The following is a 24,493-nucleotide window of genomic DNA, read 5'->3' on the forward strand; positions in this document are numbered from 1 at the left end:
ATGTATTTACACCTCTAGTTATAAATGGTAGCACACCCACTCAGACAAACAGTCATAGAGAGACATGCAAAAACTTAGGCTCATTTAGGCTCACTTAGAGTGGCGCTCCACTCTAAGTGAACCTAACCTTTTGCCTGTCTCTCTCACTATGACTGTTTGTTTGAGTGGGTGTGCTGCCATCTGTAATAAGAGGTGAAAAAAGAAATGGTTAATAAAAAAGGGGGTGGAGGTTGCTGCTTGTAAAAGTTGACATGTGGTATCTCCTTTCTTTCATCTTCCTTAACCTCATAGCTATTCTCCAAGTTCCCCTCCCCTTACACAATAAGCAATTAGTTTCAACACATTTTGTATGTTAGTGTATTGCAGGAAAACCGTCAAATTTATCTTGCTCAGACTAAGATAATTATTGCATTGCAAGGCATACAAACAGTTAAATTGATTTTGAGGTATAAAGCTTTCAGTCCAAAACACTTTACAGCCTCATAACTCAAAACGGTTAATGAAAAAAGGGGGAGGGTAGAGGTTGCAGCATGTGAAAGTTGACATGTGGTATCTACTGTTTTCATCTTCCTTAACCTCATAGCTATTCTCCAAGCTCCCTCCCCTACACAATAAGTAATTAGTTTCAATAAGCAATTCACTTGGGTCCAAAACCAAGTCCTTAATGTCTCCCCTGGTGATCCTAGTTTTAAAATAATATTCAAATCCAAATATCTCTTTTACTTGGGAATACAACTTTAATGTCTCACATGTTTTAACTGCCTGGGTCCACATTTGGACTTCCTGGTCTTTTAATATTTCTATAATCTTAGCCAAAAACGGCTCATCCTGATCTGAGGGTCCTAGACCCTCATTCCAAATATAAGATAATCCTACTCCATCTAAAACATTTTTTATTTGATATGGCCACAATCTTTTATGTTTTGACCATAGCATCTCCAGATAAGCTGCTTTTGCTAACCTATCTTCTGGCAGACTTATAACTCTTAGCCAATACTGGATCATCTGTGCTAATCTACTCATTTTCAGCAAAAATATTCCTAGGTCACCTTTTATTGCATGATTGTGGGTTGTTACATGAAGACCAGAAATCTTTTAAAGTGCTGTAGCTGAATTGATTCTTGTTGTGCTCCCGGGTCATGCCCCTACAGTTCAGCTCTGTAATGGATATTAGGTAAAACTTTAGAATTAAAACATTAGTGCATTGTTATATCTTTTGTACTTGAAAGCCTTGAATTACGTGAAATGGCAGCTGAAACTGCTTTCCCTCTTTTAATCATCTCTTTTACATGATCTTTCCATCCTCCTTTTGCTGAAAGTGTTACTCCCAAATATTTAAAATTTTTGCTCTCTTTTACTTTTTCACCTTTATATTAAAGTTCTACTTTTTGATTCACATGAATTCCTCTAAAAACCACAATCTCAGTCTTTTTTATATTCAATGCTACTTTCTTTTTATCTAAATATTCTTCTAATATACTAAATAAGATTTGGATTTCCTCCTGTGACTTGCCTATCAACACTGCATCATCAGCAAAAAGCAACAGAGATAATGTCAGGTTCCCTAGTGACACCATTGGGGCCCATACCTTTTTAAAATGGTTAACAATATCATTGATATACAACGTGAACAACCTAGGCAAAATACTGCTACCCTGTTTTACTCCTTTTCTAATTTCAAACGGTGACAATAATCCCTTCCCTAAAAATTTAAACATACCAAATGCCTTTCTATACATATCAGCTAATATCCTAACAAAAAATATTTTTAAGCCTACCTTTAACAGTTCTATGCACAGGAGAATCCTATCAATACTGTCAAAGGCCTTTTCTATATCTAAAAATACAACGTACAACCTATTCTTCCCTTTTGCATATCAAAGGCAGCACGCTAGCGCTGCCTAAGTAAAGAATGATGTGGGCACAATGTGTGTTTTTTTTTCTCCATACCCGGGCACTTCGTATCTAAGGAGTTGTCGTAGAAACTTTGAAAGGGGCTTATTCGATTGGAAATTGGAGTGGCTAGTGCCCTTTTTAATAGTCGAAAGTGATTGGAGGGCACCTTGCCCCCCCCCCCCCACGCCCATCATTCCCCCAAACACATCCAATCAAAATTTTGAGATAGCTATTTTGTTCAGCATAGTTGATTTTCAGGTATAAAATATGTTTTTGAAGAGGACACTCCCCCACAACCCTCAGGGAAAGGGTTTTAAGTTATGCCCTGGGGGCATATAATGTTTTTATAGAAGGCGTTGTCATAGAAAATTCAAAACAGGCTCATTCGATTGGAAATTTGAAGCGCTAGTACCCTTTTGAATAGTCGAAAGTTATTGGAGGGCAACTAGCCCCCCCCCCTCCCACGCCAATCATTCCCGCAAACACATCCAATCAAAATTTTGAGATAGCCATTTTGTTCAGCGTAGTTGATTTCCACATATAAAATATATTTTTGAGGAGGACACTCCCCCACAACCCTCATGGCAAGGGTTTTAAGTTATGCCCTGGGGGCATATAAAGTTTTTATAGAAGACATTGTTGAAACTTCAAAAAAGGCTCATTCGATTGGAAATTCAAAGGGCTAGTGCCCTTTTTAATAGTCGAAAGTGATTGTGATTGGAGGGCAACTAGCCCCCCCTTCCCCGGGCCCATCATTCCCCCCAACACATCCAATCAAAATTTTGAGATAGCCATTTTGTTTAGCATAGTTGATTTCCAGATAGAAAATATATTTTTGGGGAGGACACTCCCCCACAACCCTCTAGGCAAGGATTATAAGTTATGCCCTTGGGGCATAGAAGGTTTTTATTGAAATATTTGTCGTAGAAACTTGAAAAAGGGCTCATTCGATTTGAAATTCAAAAGGCTTGTACCCTTTTTCATAGTCGAAAGTGATTTAAGGGCAACTAACCTCCCTCTCCCGTCTACCTTATCCCCAAACACATCCAATCAAAATTTTTAGATAGCCATTTTATTCAACGTAGTTAAAGGTTTTGGAAATTAGGTCTTTAGGGATGACAACCCCTCCCCCCGAAGCCCTCAGGCCAAGGGTTGTAAGTTATGTCCTGGGGGCATATAAGGGTTTTATTGAAAGCGTTGTCATAGAAACTTCAAAAGGGCTCATTCAATTAGAAATTGAAAGGGCTAGTGCCTTTTTAATAGTTGAAAGTGATTGGATAGCGGCTAGTGCCCCTCTCAGGCCCACCATTTCCCCAAACACATCGAATTAAATTTGTTCAACGTAGAATCCATTTTTTTCAACGTAGTTGAAAGTCCTGGAAATTAGGTCTTTTAGGATGATAACCCCCTCAGAGCCCTCAGTTCAGGGGTTGTAAGTTATGCCCTGGGGCATATAAAGTTTTATTGAAAGCGTTGTCGAAGAAACCTCTAAAGGGCTCATTAATTGGAAATTGAAAGGGCTAGTGCCTTTTTCAGTAGTTGAAAGTGATTGGATAGCGACTAACGCCTCTCTCACGCCCACCATTTTCCAAAACACACCCAATCAAAATTGTGAGATACCTATTTTGTTCAATGTAGTTGAACTTTCTGGAAATTACGTCCTTTAGGATGATAACCCCCTCAGACCCCTCAGTGCAAGGGTTGTAAGTTATGCCCTGGGGGCATATAAGGTTTATATAGAAAGTTGTTGTATAAATCATAGGAAGCACGATCACGCTGCCCAAGTGAAGAACGGGGATACTCGAGGACGAGACAAGAAACGAGGACTAAGTATAGAGGAGGACACTCCCCCACAACCCTCAGAGCAAGGGTTTTAAGTTATGCCCTGGGGGTATATAAGAACGATGTTGGCACAACGTATTATTTATTCATTTTTTCCTTTAGAGCAGGGCAGGGCACTTCGTATCGAAGAAGTTGTGGTAGAAACTTCGAAAAGTGCTCATTCAATTGGAAATTGGAGCGGCTTGTGCCCTTCTTAATAGTCGAAAGTGATTGGAAGGCGACTAACACCCCTCTCACGCCCACTATTTCCCCAAACACATCCAATCAAAATTTTGAGATAGCCATGTTGTTCAACGTAGTTGAAAGTTCTGGAAATTCGGTCTTAGAGGACGACAACCACCCTAACAGACCTTAGGGTACGGGTTGTAATTTATGCCCTTGGGGCATATAAGGTGTTTATAGAAAGCGTTTTCGTTTCCAAAAGGGTTCATTCGATTGGAAATCGAAAAGCCTAGTGTCCTTTTTAATAGTCGAAAGGGATTGGAAGGCTTGACATTTTTATTGTAAAGATCGAAGTGGGTATAATGTATTATTTTTTATTGTTGTTGTTGTTTATACCAGGGCACTTCGTATCGAAGGATTTGTCGTGGGAACTTCGAAAAGGGTTCTTTCGATTGAAAATAGAAATGGCTGATGCCCTTTTTAATAGTAGAAAGTGGTTTGAGTTCAACTAATCCCCCTTCCACTCCCACCCTCCCACGCCAACCCTCTTATTTTTGCTCTTAAAATTTAACCAAATCAAAATAGCGTAAGTGTATCCAAGCTATCAAAGAAAGTAAACAGATTTTTTGCGAATGGTATCAAGTTTTCTATTTCAGGTCAACTAGAGGAAGTATGGAACTGAATTAAACACTGCTATTTTGTGTCCAGATTTTTAAAAAGGTGTATGTTGTTAAAAATTGCTGAAAATTTTTCTCCAGCATACATATAGCAGGCCAAACTATAGTCTTCAAAAACGAAAAGATTTAAAGTATTATTTTCTCTTAACCTGAAAAGACTATGTCAATATAAAACGAACAGAAATTAATTTAAAAAACTTTTTCCGCAAATAAGTTTTTTCAAAGAAAAGTAAGGAACTCCATTAAACAAAAATGAGCAAAAATAAAATCAAAATTATCTACCAAGCGTGAAACTACCACAAATCAGTATCGATAAATAAATGGAATTCAAATCGAGCAGAAATTAACATAAGTTGGGCGCAAAACCCCTATGCCTTCCCAAAGCCATAACAAAATTTGCACTTTACTGAAAAAATACAAATGAATGTGCATTGTCAGTTTAATATACATATACTGATATTTAGTAATCAGAATGCTAATATTATTTGATTTATTAAATTTATAAAAGTAAAAACATTCAATTTTTTCAGTAAAGTGCAAATTTTTTTCTGACCTTGGGAATCCTATCGATACTGTCGAAGGCCTTTTCTAGATCTAAAAATGCAACGTACAACCTATTCTTCCCTTTTGCATATTTCTCTACAAGCGCCTGTAGGACTAAAACCCTATCAATAGCATTATATCCATCTCGAAACCCTGCCTGCTCCTCTTTCAAAATCCTACAATTTTCTAACCAATGAGCTAATCTAGAATCTAGTATTCTTTCTAATATTTTGCTAAGGCTAGGTACTAAAGATATTGGTTGATAATTACTCTGATCTGCTGGGTCTCCTTTTTTGAATAGCGGTAAAATCAAGGATGTTTTCCATGGCGAGGGCCATTCTCCAGAAGCCAGAACTGAGTTGAAGATAGACAAGAAGATGGGCATAAATAGAAGTCGGAATTGTTTCAAAATCTTAGTTGGGACCCCATTGCTACCAGGTGCTGATCCACCTTCCATGGCGCTTATGCATTCTTTGATTTCTTCTTTTGATGCGGGTTTTATCAGATCATAATTGTGTCCTTTCAGTGGGAGGCTGTTATGTTAGTGAAAACCTAATGCGACGCAAAATAGATTTAAATGGATTACTTTTTTATAACATATAGAAAAGGTACTCACAAATTCTCTTTTAAAATTGTCCATATTTGAATATTATATTCAGAGCGAATAATCTACTATAGGTTTGAATGAGATATTCAAAACTAAGCTATTTTGCCTTAGCTTCTACTATATATAGCTAAATATGAACTGGTATTTTCTAATTTCTAATATATTAACATATAGGTTACAGGTTACTAGTACTGGCTGTTCGCCCATATTGTATATAATTTTAGGCCTAGTATGACATGTTTGGTAGGTTAGTGTCGTTTTTCGTGTAAAATGTTCGCGTCAAAGGTTCTCATCAATGTTCGCATCAAGTGTAATACATACCCACTACTCTTGTTGCCCTCCAATATTTTTGGTCTCTGAAAAAGGGCACTTAAAAATTTACTTTCCTTTCGAATGAGCTATTACACATCTCTTTGCTCCTCTGGTCGCCCCCTATCCCTGCTAGAAAAAAAACCGCAGACAGATCAGAGCTACCCATGCAAAAAAGTCATTTTCCTTGTTGTTCAATGAGGGGGGTTGTAAATTCCTATAACTAGGTTTTCGACGGTACTGATTCCAATAATAGACTTTTTATTTTGATCTGACGTTATTTTCGAGGGGTTTCAGACGTTTTCGAGATCACCATAAATTTCTTTTTGTGATCTGACGCTGCAGTCAGTGTCAGATGGAAATTGTTTTTCACTAGGCAATTTTTTTCAAAGCGTGTTTCTGAACTTTTGGTTACTATGGGCTGTGGTTCGCTCTTTACTAGGTTGCAGCTACCGCTGCAACCATGATAAAAGTGATTGGATAGTTGAAGAATAAAATACAAGTAATTTATCCTTTCTTAAACTTTTTATACTCAACTGAAACAATCTTTAAAATTATGGGACTGAACTTGGTTCATCTGAAATGTAATTGGTTGTTCAAGTTAAAATTTGTATCCTGGACAGTTATTTTAAAACTGTCTAGTTAAAAAAAAAACAGAAAATATAATAAAGCAGAAAAAGATAGTGCAACGAACCTAAATAAGCTAGATTAAAGACAGTGAGAAAAAAAAGAAGGAAACAAAAATTTTGGCAAAGAGCTCCACTTAGCAATTTTCATTGCAGGATGAAAAGATTAAAAGAAATTTTTTGTGTAAGGCCTTTTTTTGAATGCTAATGTTCTTCCTTGTATGTCAATATCAGCATTCTCATTATTTGGTAGAGTTGGACTATGGAAAAACATAAAAGGTCAGAATTAAAGAGAGTATTGCAAATGTCACTGAGATGAGTTTCACAGTGTCTCTGTTAAAGTTTTTTTTATATATATCTTTTCCCAATTTTAACTGCATCCCTGAACAGAGGTTGTTAACCCTCTGTTTCCACTTAAGCTTTGTATTATTGTTTTCATAGCTTAGTAAGATCATGTAGTACTCTTATGATAGTAAGTCTAATCGATGAGTAATATGTTCAAAGTTTGAACAAAAAGTCAGTAGAAGGGGGGTGTTACTCGTGACAGTACACCAAATATGGGCATAGAATACTGACAGCACACCATATATGGGCATGGAATCCCTAGGGAAAATGATTGCGTTATCGGTCAATGACCTCTTTTTCCAAGGTCGATTTATTTGATGTTTCTATGTGTAATAACTCCGGAACGAAGGTTGCACATGCGCATTGAATTCTAACGGGAACAATGTTATTGATCTAGGACTCGAGGGGGAAGTGAATTGCCGAGAACTTGATTGCGTAATCGATCGTGAATATTATGATCCAGAAATAGTATTTGTTGTTGTTGCTCGAGCCAAATGTTATGAGTTTCCCGGAAACAGTTAGATCCCGTGTTTCCTTCTCAGCCAATCAGAGGGCTTTGTTTACATAACAATTTGACCTTGAGATTTCGTATATAACGGGCATGCAATGTGATTCAATTATCAGAAAGTATTGTGAGACAATGAATAGAACAATTAACATAATTGATGAGCTTGAGGCCTTGGCAGCCGCAATTATCAATTTAAGTTCATTTTTATTTTAAAACTAATTTTCCTTTGACATCCTCCAGTATATTCAGATAAAAAGTAAATATATTCCTTTACCCCAAACCCCTCCCCCCCCCAACCATACAAACATCATTATAATCAATGGAAAACATAAAATATATTCTTTTTACCCTAACCCAATGTTTTACAACCCTAAATTCTCGCAAAAAGAAATAATTATCCTTTCGTTAAATTTTAGCTTTTCTCAATTGTAATCTTTTCTCTAACTGAGACATCCACCGCTCTGTTGTTATTAGCCTGCTCTGATTTGACACAAGAATCCAATTTGAGGCTTATAATTAGCTGTCACCCTCTTTCAGTGTGTTCACGCTATCGGTCTAGTCAAAGGGTTTTGTTTTTGGCTGTCAAATTAAAACAGCTTTAAGCAAAAGGAGATTGCTGTATATTAAGCTTGTAGTTTCATAACCTTGAATTTGTCAGAGAAGCGGTTAAATATATTATTTACAAAGCACGTAAAACAATATTATTATAAGATGCTGTGACAGGGGAGCGGAGCAAAGACCTTGCTACAACCAGATTCGGCGTACGTAAAGTCGGTACGGGGGGAGGCCAAGACATTCAAGGCTACCGCAAACAGTGGAAAATGAAAACAAACTAGTTCTTCTCATTAAAATTAAGGAGGGATTTTCTTCAAACGAACTAGGCCGGCTTTTGAAAGGCACCGGGAGCCGTAATACTCAGATTCAAAAGGATGCGATATCTGTCGGTGGGGGGAGGGGATATTTTTTCATGTCTTTTATCAGGGATATTTTCCGTGGGGATTATTTTCCTCGGGGTGCTTTTTCTGGAGGTGGGGTAAATACCAGATATCGTAAAAGGATATGGAAAGATAAAAAATACCGTTAATACTTTAAATGCACCAAACAAGGCATGCTCAATGCAGATTAAAACCAGAAAAGAACAGAAACGTCTAAAAATAAGAAATTATGCCGACTTATATAGGCTGGCTTTTGAACGGCTCAGTGAGTCGTAATTCTTCTTTCTCAAATTTAAAAAAAAGGATGCAATTAGTATATTTCACGAAATTTTTTTACGTTGTGCTTTCTTAGTGATTAATGCTTTTCTAGACAAAATTATATGGATGAGAGTACTAACTTTCTTTCTGTAAAAAAGGGGCAAATTATTTTGATACTAATTTGTTTCTTCTTTTAATGCAATTTATTAAGAACGTGTGCCCCCTCTTTCCAAATCAGCAAGATAGGATGAGGCAGCCCCAATGCGGACTGTATGAAAGTTAAAGAGAGAGTGGGCGGATAACTAAAATGACGAAGCTACGCAAGATCGTAAAATAGCCGGCCCAGCCGCGCAAGAACATAACGCTGCTACCCTCCCCGACCTCACACACACGGTAACTGGTCCTTATGGTGCCCCATCCCCGCAAGAATATGCTAATGTAAGCAATTTTTCCTACCTCTCTATATTTTCCAATGTTTTTTTCTTTTTCAATCCAAATATAAACTTATATCAGCAGGAACTTAACCCCTCAACCCCCACCCCGTGTTTTTAATTTCTATCTCTCGGAGATATCTAAATATAAATTAATTTTTTTTCATAGAAACCACTCTTTTCTTATCTGATATCCCCTCGATATTTCATAAGCAACTATTTGAAGGTACTTTCTATTAATAATTATCACCTTTGAAACTGAAACTGCTATTTTTTCTAATCTTTGCTATTTTCTCTATTGCTCTCATATATATTTTTAGGTATCTTTGAAACATCAAATGCTCTTTTTCATATAATTTTGAGAGAGATTATCCCATCTGTCACATATTATCATTCTAATTTACACTGAATATTTCTATTGTGACAAGTTTCGCTTTTACATAGAATATAGATCTCCAATGTCCTAAATATTAATTTTGCAGACAATTTGTTTTCCGCTATTTAAGAAAACAGAATTAAGCAAAGGCCATTGAAACATCGATTGACTAAAACCGCTAGTGTAAAACAAAAGAGGAAAAGAAGATGCCAAAATTATATATAACCTCGCGCGGAGAGCTTTATGTCAAAACATAGTAATATAATGTCTAAGAAGTGTGTGGGGAAAGTGACTGAACGGTTCTCAACATTTTGAAGTTCAAACTCGTTCATCTAACCTGCGTAATTAAACTCATGTGTTTATTGAACCTGTATGGACTAAGAAATATTTCAAACTTTTTGGGGGCATTACGTAAAGTGCCGGGACTCACGGAGCCGGTGGGTCCGGGAAGCGCCGGGGGAAGCGCCGTGGGTCCAAGAAGCAACACGGGCCAGAGAAGTGCCACAGGGATGCGCTGCCGGCCAGAAAAGTGCCACAGGGATGCACTTCTGTCTTAGATTATCTTCAGTTGAATTAACCAAATGTTATTATGCAATAATCAAAATTTTTACAGTAGGGATGATTTGAACACTTTGAAAATAAGCTATTTTTCATTTATAGGTTGCATTGGTCCCATACTCGCCATCTCCCCCCTGCTCGTCAGTTGGAGAAGGAGAGGATGCACACATGGAGTCCCGCAACAATTCAACTTGGGACGATAGTATTGGAGTACCCTTTGATATTGACGAGTTTTTAGACGATTTTCTGTTTAATTTAGACAATAGCGCAATTGAGCTGGTAGACTTGAGGCCAAACACATTGCAAATTTTAGACAATTTTACGAATGAATTAACTGGGAACCCTCCCCCTCCAACCTCCGTTACCCTACCGAGTCAACTTCGAAAACATTAAGTGGCTCTTTCCTAATATTTTTTTGAACAAGTGCGGGTTGTGGTACAGATCCAAGAGGGGGAGGGGGGTACAACGATCCCGGATTGTCAATTAACCAACAGAATTCTAAATGCACTAGTTGTTTACACTGCAACGCTTGGAGATCCTTTTAATTCACTAATGGGGGAAAATTTGTTTTTGACCCTGTAGAAATTGTGCATGCATATGCAGATAAAATTAGTGCACTTCTGGAGAATCAAATTCAATTGTGGGGGAAGGACTCACTGAAGGTATCCGTTGTTTTAAAAGTGTTTTATTTAAATGAGGGAAAAAGTGAAGTTTATTATCATTATGTATAGTCCGAGATAAGTTTGGTTTATTCGAAGTTGGAAAATTTTGAGGGTGCTTTCATCGATTGATTAGATGAAATTATAACGCATCTTGAGAACTTTAATGAAAATGGGAGTGGATCTATAGTTTTTTTTATTGAAAATTTAATTATAAATATATGTAAATTTAAGAAATATTTTATTTTAAGAGGGGGGAGTGGACCAAGGGCCGTAGAATTAAATTATAATCAAGGTCTGGAGGGTAGTAAAGATGTCCAGCGGATTTGTTTTGAAAAAGGTCAAAAGTTTTTCAGATATGCTTTTCTCATATCAGCTCACAGGCCTCTAGCTCGAAACGCTACCGAGACGAATTTAGACCATTGGGCTGTACCTGGGAAGGACGGGTCTAATATCTCCATTGTAGATTTCTCATGTTTAGAGGGGAAATACCCAGTAGCGCATCTATCCATTAATAATTTTGAAAGGGCTAATGTACACTTATATATCGGCGTTTCTATGGTTCAGTATGATAATGATTTTAGTGAGTTGGTTCGTTTAAAAAAGAAGGGGCTCGTTTTCCTAGTAAGGGGCCCCGTTAATTAATTTGGTTACACACTGGGTTTGGCTGTTATACACACCACCTAGTGACCCTGCCCATTCAATTGGTCATTTTAACCAGATCACAGACAGTAGTCGAGGTCTGGGGGGTGATAAGCAGATTGGGGAACATTTCGACTGTCCAGCATGCTTGACAAAAGTCTCTAGTGAATTAAAACTCCGTGATCATATCAAGCATTGTAGCCGGTATGGCTACCAGCCAGAGAAAACAGTTTCAGGGGATAGGGCTATTCTACGATTTAAAAATTTCCAGAACACCCTTCTCCAGTGCAACAAAATATCGTTAGACTGTGAAGCTAAGCTGGTGAATGTGAACGACCCTCAATTTCCAAATCCAGTCAAAGAATATCAGGCTATTGCAGTTCCCTACGCCCACGCACAAAGAGACAGTTCTAAAACCATGTAGTTGTTAGAAATAGTAGAAACATTGGATGAAGGGCCCGAGTGCATGGTCAAGGCACTGACTAAACTGATTGGCACGGCTAATGGTACTATTTCTCGTTTGAGAAATACCCATTATCCAATGGTGTTGTCCGCAGAGGATCTTCTCGCGATTAAAAATCAAAAAATATGTTGGGTATGTAAGGGGGAGTTTGCAGAGGAGGGGGATAAGGTGACTAAAGGGAAAAGTGGGGGGAGGGAGAAAGTCAGAGATCATAATCATTTGTGGCAGGAAATATCCTCGGGGGTAGTAATTTTAGAGGGGTTGCGCATAAATCGTGTGATTTAAATGTTAGCCAGCAGTTTTTTATCCCTGTTTTCATCCACAACTCAAATTATGACCTAAAATTTATTTTACCTGCACTGATACGTATTCAGAGGAAGGGAGGGGGAGTAGAGGTTCCATGAGCAAGTACTTCATTTACTTATTACATAATTCACAAATCAGCTGAGAAGTTGCTGCTTCTCGAGCTGAAATGGCAGGTAGTGGATAATGGGCAAACGTGTTGGAATAAAATCAGATTTTTAGAGTCCTGTAGTTTTTTCCCCAAGGCATTGAGTCAGTTGATTCAAGTGCAAAAAAGCGACAATTTTGATAGCTTTCCCTTGCTTAAACAGCACTTTCCAGACGGTGAAATGTATGATCTGTTGACCTGCAAAAGTATATATGCATACAAGTATTACTGCGCTGACACTTACTTAGGCGAGCTGAAACTACCTCCTATTGCAGTCTTTCACAATTCACTGACCAATAGTGAATGTACTGCCGAGGAGTCAGAGTTAGCAGCGTTCGGTCAAAGAAAGATTATAAAAGTGGGTGGGATTATTGCAGACTGTACTTGGCCAGTGACGTTCTAACTCTGTTGGATATAGTCTGTAAGAACACAGACCAAATCTATTCAGAGTTCAGGTTAGATATAGGCTATTATTTTTCCACACCCCATTTAGTGATGGATTTAATTTAAAAAATTAGCTGGGAGTAAATAGGCATAATCACAGATGTAGATCAGAACATTTTTGTAGTGCTTTCAAGGTGGGGTGGGTATGTTTTTCACGGGGACCGCATCTTGTCAACAGGTCCGAGTGGACAAAGCACCTGTGTAAAGTCAAATGCAGTGTTTTTAGATATAAACTCATTGTATCACTCGGCAATGTATCACTACTCGTTGCCGTGTGGGAACTCTCAATGGCTTGAGAATCCTTGTGAGTTACCTGACATTACCACCGTCGAGGACAATAGGTCACAAGGATGGTTCTTTGAAGTTGACGGTCACAGTCCGCTGGCGCTTCACGACTCAGTCAAAGATTTTGTCTTTCCCTGTATCAATCGGCCCGTGAGCAGGGACTCTCTGAGCCCCTACAATCGATCATTGGTTGAGGATATGGGGATGCACTGGACTCCCTCCAAACAGAAACTGATTGCTTATTTGGACCCTACGGAGAATATTGTTGTTAACCATGTGCTTTTCCACTGTATGGTGAGCAATGTTTGCAAGATCACCAAAAAAACATCGGGTTTTGCATTTCAATTAGCAGCCTTATCTGAGATTTTGTCTTGACACCTGTGTCAATAAACGTTCTAAGGCCCATTCAAAGGTGGAGACGGACATGTATAAGCTCATCATAAAGTCAACGTCTGTCAAAATGTGTGAAAGCGTACGTAATGGATCTCACTGCGATGTCGTGACCGACCCTCTAGAGTGTGTACGAATGATTGCCGACCCCAATTTTACATCGTTCAGGAGCATAGAGACCGGCATGGTTCTTCTACACAGGCGAAAGCGAAATGTGGTACTGAACAAGAATATTGCAGGCGGCAGTTCAGTACTGGAAATTTCAAAAAAGCTCATGTTGTCGTTCTTTTACAATGTGTGCAAGGTGCAATGGCCACGGGAGGGGGAGGTTCAAGTTTACTATGGTGATACAGATTCTCTGCTGTTAAAGGTAAATGGGACTGAATTGGATTTATTGGGTGATTTTGCAAAATGGGGTGCACATCAGCTCGCGGATGGATTTCACCAACTGGAATCCATCTCTCTACCCCGAGTTGGTGAAACGTCAAGCCCCCAACCAACTATTAATGTTAAAATCAGAGACGGGGAGTAATTTGATATCCAGGGGGTGTTCCCGGGTCCCAAAGTCGACTGCGTTGAAACTCATAGGGGAGATGAAAAGAAGGCGTGTAAAGGGGTGCCTACACATTTTGTAAAGAGCAATTTCAACTTGAGCATGTATAGATACTGTGTAGAAAGTAGCGTAGTGCCGAGAGCACAAGTGCTTGCAATTCACTCTCTACAGTATACAAATTATACTGTGAGAGTGGAAAAGAATGCAATGTCGTGTATATCCGACATAGTCTATGTGCTCGAGAATGGTGTGACTGTCCCACCCCACGGCCACTACCGTATTTCAGACCGAGTTGAATGCATTGACTATAACAATCAACTTGGTCTGGATAAATTACCCTAATCTGACTAACCAACTAACCACCACCACCAACTTGTTCATAAATTAAATGCTCCAACTAACCACCTTAACTCAACTATTCATCTAACCTAACCTAATCTAACCCACCTCAACTCAACTGTTCATCTACCCCACGCACTAACCATCGCTACCCCAACCACTAACCTGTAGCAGTGACCGGACAGCTCTTGTAGCGTTTTCCCCCCCACGGCTACCGGGGGGGGGGTCCCTTCCCGCGGCTGCCCAGGTGGGTGGGGAGTCCCACTCGTAGCCGGCCGGTCTTTGGCTCTGCGGCCCTGGGGGGGGACCCCCCTTTAAATTCACCGTAATCAAGTTCAACTGTGCTGCTAGTTCCCGTGAGTGTATTTTGTTGTACAAAAATTGTTGTATAGAAAAGTGTTTTTTTTTGTACATAAAAGTTTTTAAGTTGACAATAATTTCTTTACAAGATGGAGCGAAAAGTGCTCTACAGAAAAGTGTTTAAAGACAATAAGTGCTGCTGATGGACAGAAAAGTGTTTTTTTATAGAGTGTTATCATTGCCGCCGAGCAGTTCATGTTGAACAAATAGAGTTTCATGTTGACCACCGGAGAAATTTTGTCAACTGCTCTTGTTGAACAAGTGTTATTATTTTTATCGTTGTGCAGTTCATGTTGACTGCAAATATTTGTTTTCGTACAGTGCCGAAATAAATATTGTCATGAAATATTGTTTTTTTTTTGTTCTTGAATAGATAGATTTATGGGGAAATTACTACTTATTCATTGAGCAAATATGATTTACAGTTAGTTACAGTCCGACTGATGTCCCCAACAGCACCATTTATAACTTTAAAACACCCTTCAGGTCGTTTCTGCGTTGTCCCTCAAGGTCAAGGAAAACAAAGGTCTTAGCTAAAATAATTCAAAATGGTGATAAAATGTTTTTGGAGAAACCGAAAAAAATCTATTAGTGTTATCCTATGATAAAATAAAAGCTATTGCCACATCCATATCAATACAATTCATATGGGTACATGATGTTTTCAATAGTATTGAATCGAACTCGTGGTTGATAATTGACGATTTGGCTGAATCCATTGAACAGTTCTCGGAGGAAATGCTACAACTGTTCACTCTTTGCTCCCATCGTGAACACATTTCCGTTACTCTGGTTCTACACAATCTATTTCATCAGAGCAAATGTATGCGAACCCTTGCTTTGAATTGCACCCTCTATATTATCTATCGAGTTGTTTGTGATTCTAGCTCACTCATAACTCTCAATAAGCAGATATACCCCGGCGCCCCTAAATTTCTGTTGTCAGCGTAAACTCAGGCGACAAGCAAGCCCTACGGTTACATTTTTCTGGATCTTAATCAGAGCACGCCCGAGGATCTACGTGTAGTCACTGACATTTTAAACAATGAAATTACAGTAGATCTTCCGGTGAGCAGTACAAAAGGCTATTTGTTACCATTATGACACTGAAGAAACTAAACAAACAACGGCATCTGTTTTCCGTTTTAAGCACTTCGAAACCATTGCTCAGGAAGGCTATACTCAAACATGGGGTGGACAATGATTTCGTTCCTCTAATATCTGAACTTTGTTTAAATTTAACTGAGGGCAATGTTCAACTGCCAGAAGGTGTTCGAAAACAGACAAAGCAACTGCGTACCACTGTAGGGTTCTGGGCTATTAAAAAAAAGGTGAAAAATTTAATAACAACACGGCTCCTTCAGGCGGGCGGTAGCTTTTTCACACTTTTACTACCGATAATTGTAGGACTTGTAAAGAGTTTTCTCTAGAGAATGGCTAAACTCTATAAATTGACACCATTTGAACTTGTCCTCTCACCCGTGGAACACTTTGAAGACAATCTAAGGAAATTCATTAACGACGAGAATATTGCCGATGAAAAAAAACTGCTTTTACTTCAAGATGCATCGTGACGCGTGGACAAACATACACCATATCGTGAGAGACCCATTGCAGATCCCTCTCAACATGAAACATCTCCTCAAGATTCTGCAACATCATCAAAGGAGAAAGACTTGAATTCAATTTTATTGAAAATTGGAAACCTATTGCCACTCACCTATCGAGAACAGAGTAAAAGAGTAGTCTCTTATCTCTTGTTGGAAACTGGCGATCGAGTTCAAGTCGAGAGCACAGGGAAACGAATTACAATTCAGGGAAAAAGTTATAAGCTAGTTGATTTAATTTGTGATATGGTGATGAATCGTAAAGGACTCATATCCTTTGATGATAATCTATACACCTTTCTGTGTGTATCAAACTTTACCAAAAGTCTTATTGGCAATAAGCAAATTCTAAAGAAACTACGAGAATATAGTCCTTCTCCTCCCCCACCATTTAAAAAAGAAAAAGATTCAATATTTGAAGATACTAGCAGCGTTACTGATTTTACAATACCTGTGTCTGCTAGTCAAAAGTGAAGACAAATTGATTCACCCACCAGTATGCACAAGGGGAGTGGACATTACACTATGTGTTTACTTTAACAATGGATGAAGTTTTGAAGTGGGTCTAGGAAAATATTGGTAAGGCATGGAGTTTTAAGTATCCCAAAACGCTCTCTAAAGTCGCCGGAATTACATTGAACAAAGCAAAAGAGTATCTAAAGAATTAATGGAGTTACACACTGTACCAGAGTCATAGACTTCGCAGTAAACACTATCGACAAACTAAAGCCTTTTTCCCTCTGCATATAATACAAATGGATCTTTTAACTCTAGACACAATTCAACGATGTCACAATGCACCCGACAAATATATTCTGGTGGAAATCAGTATCTTTAGTCGCTATGCATATGCCATTCCACTGCAGTCAAAGAGAGGTGTTGAAGTTGCTATGGCCATTGAAAGTACTCTAGAACAGGATTCATATAGAAAAATTCAATCGGATCGCGGCAGTGAATTTGTTAATCCCCATGTGCAAAAGGTTCTTTTGAAATATAATACAATACTTTATCATAGTCACAGCCCGATAAAGGCTGCATTTGCTGAACGATTAATAAGAACGATTCGTCTATTAATTTCAAGATATTGCACATTGAAAAATACACCGGCTTTTATTCATGATTTAGATAAAATCATGCAGATATACAACCATCGACCCCATCGATCTCTGTCCAACTCAAGCCCTCAGGATGTTCACTACAATGAAAATACATTTGATGCTTTTCTAAAGCAATACTCCAATGGTGAAAAAGAGAAAAAAAAGAAGAAATTCAATGTTGGTGATACTGTTCGAATTAATAGAACCACCAATATTTTTGAAAAGGGGAATTATTTATGGAGCACAGAACTTTTTAAAGTGTCCAAAATCCTGGAAACTGAGACTACGAAATATAGACTGCGAGACACCAAAGATGACGAGATTCTCGGTAGTTTCTATGAATATGAAATGCAAAAAGTTAGAGACACTAGTGAAATTTATCAAATTGAAAAGATATTAAAGAGTAGTACACGCCATGGCAAGAGACAGTTGCTTGTTCGCTGGCTAGGATACAACTCAGATTTTCATTCTTGGGTCAGTGCTGAAGACATTGACAATGCCCAATGATTTCTATGTGACTTTCATGTCTAATTTATCCGATCCTCTCTACAGCTACTTGAATAGAACAAGTGATTTTTGGACGAAACTCTCCCGCACCATCAAATTCAATAACGGAAAGTATGAAGTGGCTCTTGTTGACTGTATTCTCAAAAATACCTATGACATCCTGAGAAAGGATCGTAAATATGAAATAAAAATTAGACCCTATGATTGGCCGCCGCCACCAACAGGTGATCAAGAACAAATTCAAAAAATCAATTGGATGGATTATCAATACATTGAATTACCTTACGAGGAACTCACCTGCATGAATGATTTATGCCGCATCATTAATAAAATAATATCTGCTTGTAAAAAGGGTGCTTTTCAATTAAACTATTCAAAGGAGGAGGGCAAGATATACATTAGGTCACATATTTACAACTAAAAGGTTATTCTAAATGATAATCTAAAGGATTTTCTTGGTTTTAAGCTCAATATAATCAACGGTAAAAGTGCCGGAAACACTAATCTTATTTTTGCTGACTACCCGCCTGCCTTCTCCACGGACACCTGTATATTTTTCTACGCTTCATTTGTGGAAACATCTCGAGTTGATAATTCAAATGTTCCCCTCCTACGAGTTCTTGAATGAAAAACCAATCAAGAACATATTCACCACTACAATATAAAGAATCTTCAGTATATTCCCGTAAACACTTACTATTTGGAACTATGTCAGTTAACACTAAGAACCGAATTGGGTGATCCCATAGCAATTTCAAAAGGTTTGGCTGTGATTAAGTGCCATTTTCGACCCGTCGTTAAAAAGCACGATGTCTAATAAAAAAGTGGTATTCACTTGTCCTTATAGTGACTGCTATGTTAATACTCTTGGCCCGAGACAACAGGGCAATGGAATGGACTACTACAAAGGACGCTCGTCAATGTCTGGCTACGGTCTTGGCAGTTGATTTGCTAAGCTGTTTCGCTCTTCACTACCACTGGCTAGAAAATATCTTGTACTGGCTGCGACAGATTTTGCCTCCTTTACACTATACGATTGGGGCTCTGGCAAGGATTAAAAAAAAGTGCTTCGGAAAATCTTAGGTCCAGTGCGCGAACCCTTGGCGAGAGATTAAAACAAAATGGTAAAGGCTTAAAAAGGTCAAGAAACAACGCATCACTCATCAGTCTCCGCTCAGGTCGGAAACGAAAGACATCATCACTTTTGTCACAGAACAGAAGAAAAATCCAACACGTGCTGTAAATAAAAATCCCAGAAAGAACATTTTTAGATCGAAACTAGATTTCTTCTCCTAAAATGTCCTACCTACCGCATAAGGATTCACAACCTTCAATCACCGCCTCATTAAATCCATTCAATGCCGAAAATGTTGATGTGCGTGTCAAGCATGGATACTATGAACAATTTTATCCACAACAACCCCTCTCCGACAATATCCACTTTCAAATTTATTCTAATGAAGACTATTTTATGGACATGTCTTCAAAATTTATAGATTTGCAAATGAAAGTCCTGAAATTCGATAATTCAATGCCAATTCAGGGCGATGGAATGTTCTTTGAAAATTGTATACTACATAATTTATTTCCTCAAATTAGTGTCTACATCAATGGCACGCTGGTGAGCACAAGCAACAATCTCTCAAATTATACAAGCTATATGCAATTCCTGCTGATGACACCCAAGTCATACAAGGAATTGAGAGGCACCTCCAATGGATATGAATATATTACTAATACTGATAGTACATATGCATTTAAAAATGCTACAACTAGTGAATTACATCTAGTTGGAAAAATATATCATGAAATATTTAATATACCCCAGTGGCTACCGCCCAATATTAGAGTGGATATAAAACTAACGCTTGCACCCTCCAATTTCATATTGAGAAAAGAACTTGCTGCCCATCCAGATGTAAGTCTCTCCCTCACCTCGGCAATACTTCATGTACGCAAACACCAGGTCATGAGTTCTGTTGCTTTGGCCGTGGAAAAACTGAGAGCCAATGGTAACAATATTAAACCACTTGTTCCTCACACAATCACCAATCAACGTCATATTACAATGGGGTCACGCACCTTCACTGATTAATCCTTTATCAATGGTGAAATTCCGTCAAAACTTGAATTGACATTTGTAAAAAGCGCCAGTGCAATAGGATCATGGACTGAATGCCCACATAAATTCGAGATGTTTGGACTTTCATCTCTTGTGTGCAAAGTAAACGGCATCCCACTCTACAATCTATCTTTTGATAAATCCTATAGAACATTGCACGAGTTGACCATGCAAACCCTAGACCATGACTCTCAACTATTTGAAAATGGTATAACCGAAGATAGGTTTGCTAAAACACATGGTATCATTGTATTGGATTTGTTAGGTACACAGGATATGAGTCTAGTACGTACGGGGAGCGTGCGTTTAGAGTGTACATTTGCCGACCCATTGTCTGAGAGTATTGCCCTAATCTCACTAAATCAATATGAAACCTATTGGGAAATCACTCCCGAAGGCAGTGTTCTACTAGACTTGGCGCCATGAACACCAGTCAAATAATCAATGTATTTAATATGGACCCCTACATGTCCCAGTACAAATCCTATTGTGTGCCCTCGGAGTATCTTTGAAAAATTCAACGTGTCAACAATACCTTGATTATTGTTAATAGCAGTCCGTCGACTGTGCTGATGGGTCATTGGCTGTGCATCTTTCAAACAATGAAGACGATTTAATTTTTTGATCCTCTTGGTCTACCCTATACATTCTGCACGCCTCACCTCAGCAACTATATTGAGAGCAGTGGGAAAACTATTATTCAAAATAGGAAGAGGGTTCAGGATCTAACGACTAAAATCTGTGGCTTCCATGCACTACTATATTTTGTGTTCCGATGTCGCGGTTATACTTACAAGCAGTTTCTCCACATTTATGTTGACAATCCTCGTCTCAATGACTTTCTAGTGGAAAATATCCTCTCAGACCTGTATAGTATTGATTTCATTGCCCTAAGAGTAAAGTGATTAAAAAATGTTTGTGAATTTGTTTATTAATAAAATACATATATATATATACAACAATGTCTTTAAATCTTCACTTTAGATTTCTTCATCTTCGATGTATAGGCCACTGTTGTGAACCACTAATGATGGTAAATCATCGGGATTCACTGTATATTGATCTTGATTGACTACAAAGTCAGGGTCAGATTTTCTACAGTACAATGTTACTTCACTCTTGTCATATCTCTTTGTATAGTCAATTATACTATTTGCATTCAGATTATGAAATTCATGAGTTTCAATCTGTCTATTTGAAGCAATATCACATACAATGTTTTCAAATGGTGAGTCACATTCGGTAACTGCCAAATAAAAATCGCTTAGTTTATAATCATAGTTGGTGGTGTCATCGCAACGATGACGTAGAAACCAGATTGTCTTGTTACCCCAACAGTTGAATCGTAGACCAGATTCCTCTTCCCAGAACAATCTAAAACCGCGACGATACCAATCTCGTAGAAATAAACTAAAATCACGTTTAGGATTCTTTCCAATCATAGCGGTGTAAGTATTCTCCCACTGATCAAATTTATCATAGTGACAATTGGAGCATAGGTGCCCTCTAGGATGCGAGTCACACACCTCACGACATGAACTACATCCTTTAATTTGTACTGCATAGCCTCTATGTAATTTACAAGGATTTAATAATTTATACTTTTCACTATAGTCAAAAATGATTGTACAATTCTCACATTGAGTCCAACTGCCAATAGTATACATGCAAAATGTACATATATATAAAATTTTGTGGTTTCCAGTGTCAAATCACTCACAGCTAAAATGAAACTGATCCTCTTCGATCGATAAATTCAATGAGAGGGAAATGGGGGAGAGGAGTAGTTCTTTTACGTTACCTCTTTCGAATGATGGGGGAGCCATCTACATTGAATCCATTGGAAATGTTTTCAAAAGTATATCCACAATATGATTCTGCTTTGTTCCAATTAATATATCAATAAATTGACTATAAGCATTTGAGTCACATTTTAAGAGTTTCATACAATAGTCCAATGGGGGAGAATCACTCCTCATAATATTGTCAAGAGTTTCCCGACAAGAGAATATCCTGCGTTTAAGAGATAACTTGAGAAAATCATCATCCAAAATCAAATGTTTTTCCATAAACACTAGATTTGATCTAATTCTCTCTTTCTCAAATTTATTCATTTTTCAGTCCTTTCACTCCGACTGCTGACTCTAGACTGACCCTGATTCGTTAGCCCTAACCAGAAAAGAAAGAAAAAATTTTCGATTTCGAAACAATTTTATTGAATAATTACAACAACAACATCAATAATACAGAGCATGTACAATTAGCGATACCGTTTATTGTCTTCAATATGTTTCACTAATGCACCTAAAGCACATTGAAGTCTATTCACATGTGCTATATCAACTTTAGCGGCAAAACATAATTGATCCTCCATTTTAAATTTGCTCAAGGATATCACATATCTTGCATATACTGCATCCCATTCCAGACAAAGACGTGATCCTTTCGTAATTTCCACCGCAATGTTTGTTGCTCTTGTACTATTATCATCAACTTCACTATCAACTTCTAATAGAGTAAACATTTCACTCATCGCCATCACAAATATATATCCAAAAGAGTAAAGTCAAAACTGTCCTTCTCACTCCTTGAATTCTATTCACAGACTAATAAAAATATAACAAAAATCCTTTCTTTATATTCACTCCGCCGCTACTATGTAAACAAAGCCCTCTGATTGGCTGAGAAGGAAACACGTGATCTAACTGTTTCCGGGAAACTCATAACATTCGCTGAGAGCGTGCCAAGAACAACAACAACAACAAATACTATTTCTGGATCATAACATTCACGATCGATTACGCAATCAAGTTCTCGGAAATTCACTTCCCCCTCGAGTCCTAGATCAATAACATTGTTCCCGTTAGAATTCAATGCGCATGTGCAACCTTCGTTCCGGAGTTATTACACATAGAAACATCAAATAAATCGACCTTCGAAAAAGAGGTCATTGACCGATTACGCAATCATTCTCCCTATGGATTCCATGCCCATATATGGTGTGCTGTCAGTATTCTATGCCCATATTTGGTGTACTGTCACGAGTAACACCCCCCCCCCCTTCTACTAAAGTCAACAGTTGAAGTTTGAAAAAAACGTCAACAATTTTTCTGAAACATATAAATTGAATTTCAAAGTTGAATGTAAGAGATATTTTCTTTTAGCCTTACAAACTACATCAAAAACATATCGTAATTATTACCTGTATAAACTTTTTATTACCTATATTAATTATAAAATTTAAATACAAAAAAATAATAAAGCTGTTACAAGAATGTATAGGATTCAATCAGAAATTGAAGATTTTAGTGCCATTTTAAGGTGTGAAAGTGACTGGGGGCTACAGGTCGCCTCCCGTGACCTTTTTTCCCTTGAACACTCCTTTAACCCGATTGTTGTTGAATTAAGCTTTGAGATAGTCATTTTGTGGAACTTTTGATATGCAGTAGGTCAAGATAGCCAAAATTCCAAAATAGACAATAACATTAGGCCTAGTAAAACGTACAAGCTACTTCATAAAAAAATAAAATAATGAACCAAATTTAGTATCGAAACTCATTTGGTGCATTCTCTTTTTCATGTCTATAATGTGCTTTTTGCCACACAGAGAAACAGAGAAACTAGTATCTAAAGAGCAGCTTTCTGAAGACTTTTGCATGGTTCTCAGTGTAATAATTGTCGTATTTTTTTATACTCTAAAATTGACATTTTCAAAACATCGACTTTCTTATAAGAACCCGGTCTTTTTATTGACAATTAAAAAGAAAATATGTTATAACGGGTAAAACTTTTAATTTAAGGATTCATTTTTTAGTGTAAACACAAAGAATCTTTGACCTCGCTTAATAAAGTCAATATGCTAGATTAAACCTCAGGAATGTTAATGATAATTGTGAGGTCAATGCACTTCCTTTAAATTCGCAAATGAAAAATGTCATTCGTTTTTTCAAACATAATTTTATTATAAAACCTTTGATCTGGTCTTATTTTAGTTGATTTTAATTTTGCTGACCTAAAATGTTTAAATGAAACGGTAAATTTATTTTGTTAGAATACCATATTAGAAGATAATATTTAACCTTGTAGACCAGCGCATTATTGCTCTATAGTTTTTTTTGGATATATGTAGTATTTTGTCACCATATTCAATTTTGTTTAGAACAACAAATAGTAAATACATTCTAAGGCCACACTGGCTATGGCTATACATAACGTATGACCAAGACGAAGAAAATAATAAATGAATAATAAAATAATTTTTTAATTCAGAGAAATGGTATTTTTGGAAATTAAAAATACATAAATAGAGACCTTGCTTTAAATAGAGATACTGGAGCTATTTCTATAAACCCAGTTTACAGTATCTTAATATTAAAAGATTCGAATAACCTTTTACCTCACTTTAATTTGAGAACATCCTACTGCACTCTTAACGAAAATCGGGTCAGTAGGCAAGCTAAGTCAATTGCTAAGCAGACAATTCTTGTCCAGTCTAGTTGAT

General features: G+C 37.6%; 1 protein-coding gene across 2 annotated transcripts in view; it reads left to right on the forward strand.

Moving 5' to 3' along the window:
- The window catches only part of LOC148943680 (tRNA wybutosine-synthesizing protein 2 homolog), a 46,837-nt gene that overhangs the window by 7,939 nt on the left and 14,405 nt on the right, over nt 1-24,493 (forward strand). Inside the window, exon 1 of one of the 2 annotated variants that reach the window (XM_089101507.1) lies at nt 1,030-1,174. The exons of the other annotated variant lie outside the window; for it this stretch is intronic. The gene's annotated coding sequence lies outside the window, so the exon portion shown is untranslated. Of the gene's footprint in view, nt 1-1,029; nt 1,175-24,493 lie in introns of those variants that run through there. 2 annotated transcript variants of the gene reach the window in all.

The sequence above is a fragment of the Artemia sp. Qi Xiang Cuo genome, chromosome 15 (genome assembly GCF_049724085.1).
Source record: "Artemia sp. Qi Xiang Cuo chromosome 15, ASM4972408v1, whole genome shotgun sequence".
Lineage (NCBI taxonomy): Eukaryota > Metazoa > Arthropoda > Branchiopoda > Anostraca > Artemiidae > Artemia > Artemia sp. Qi Xiang Cuo.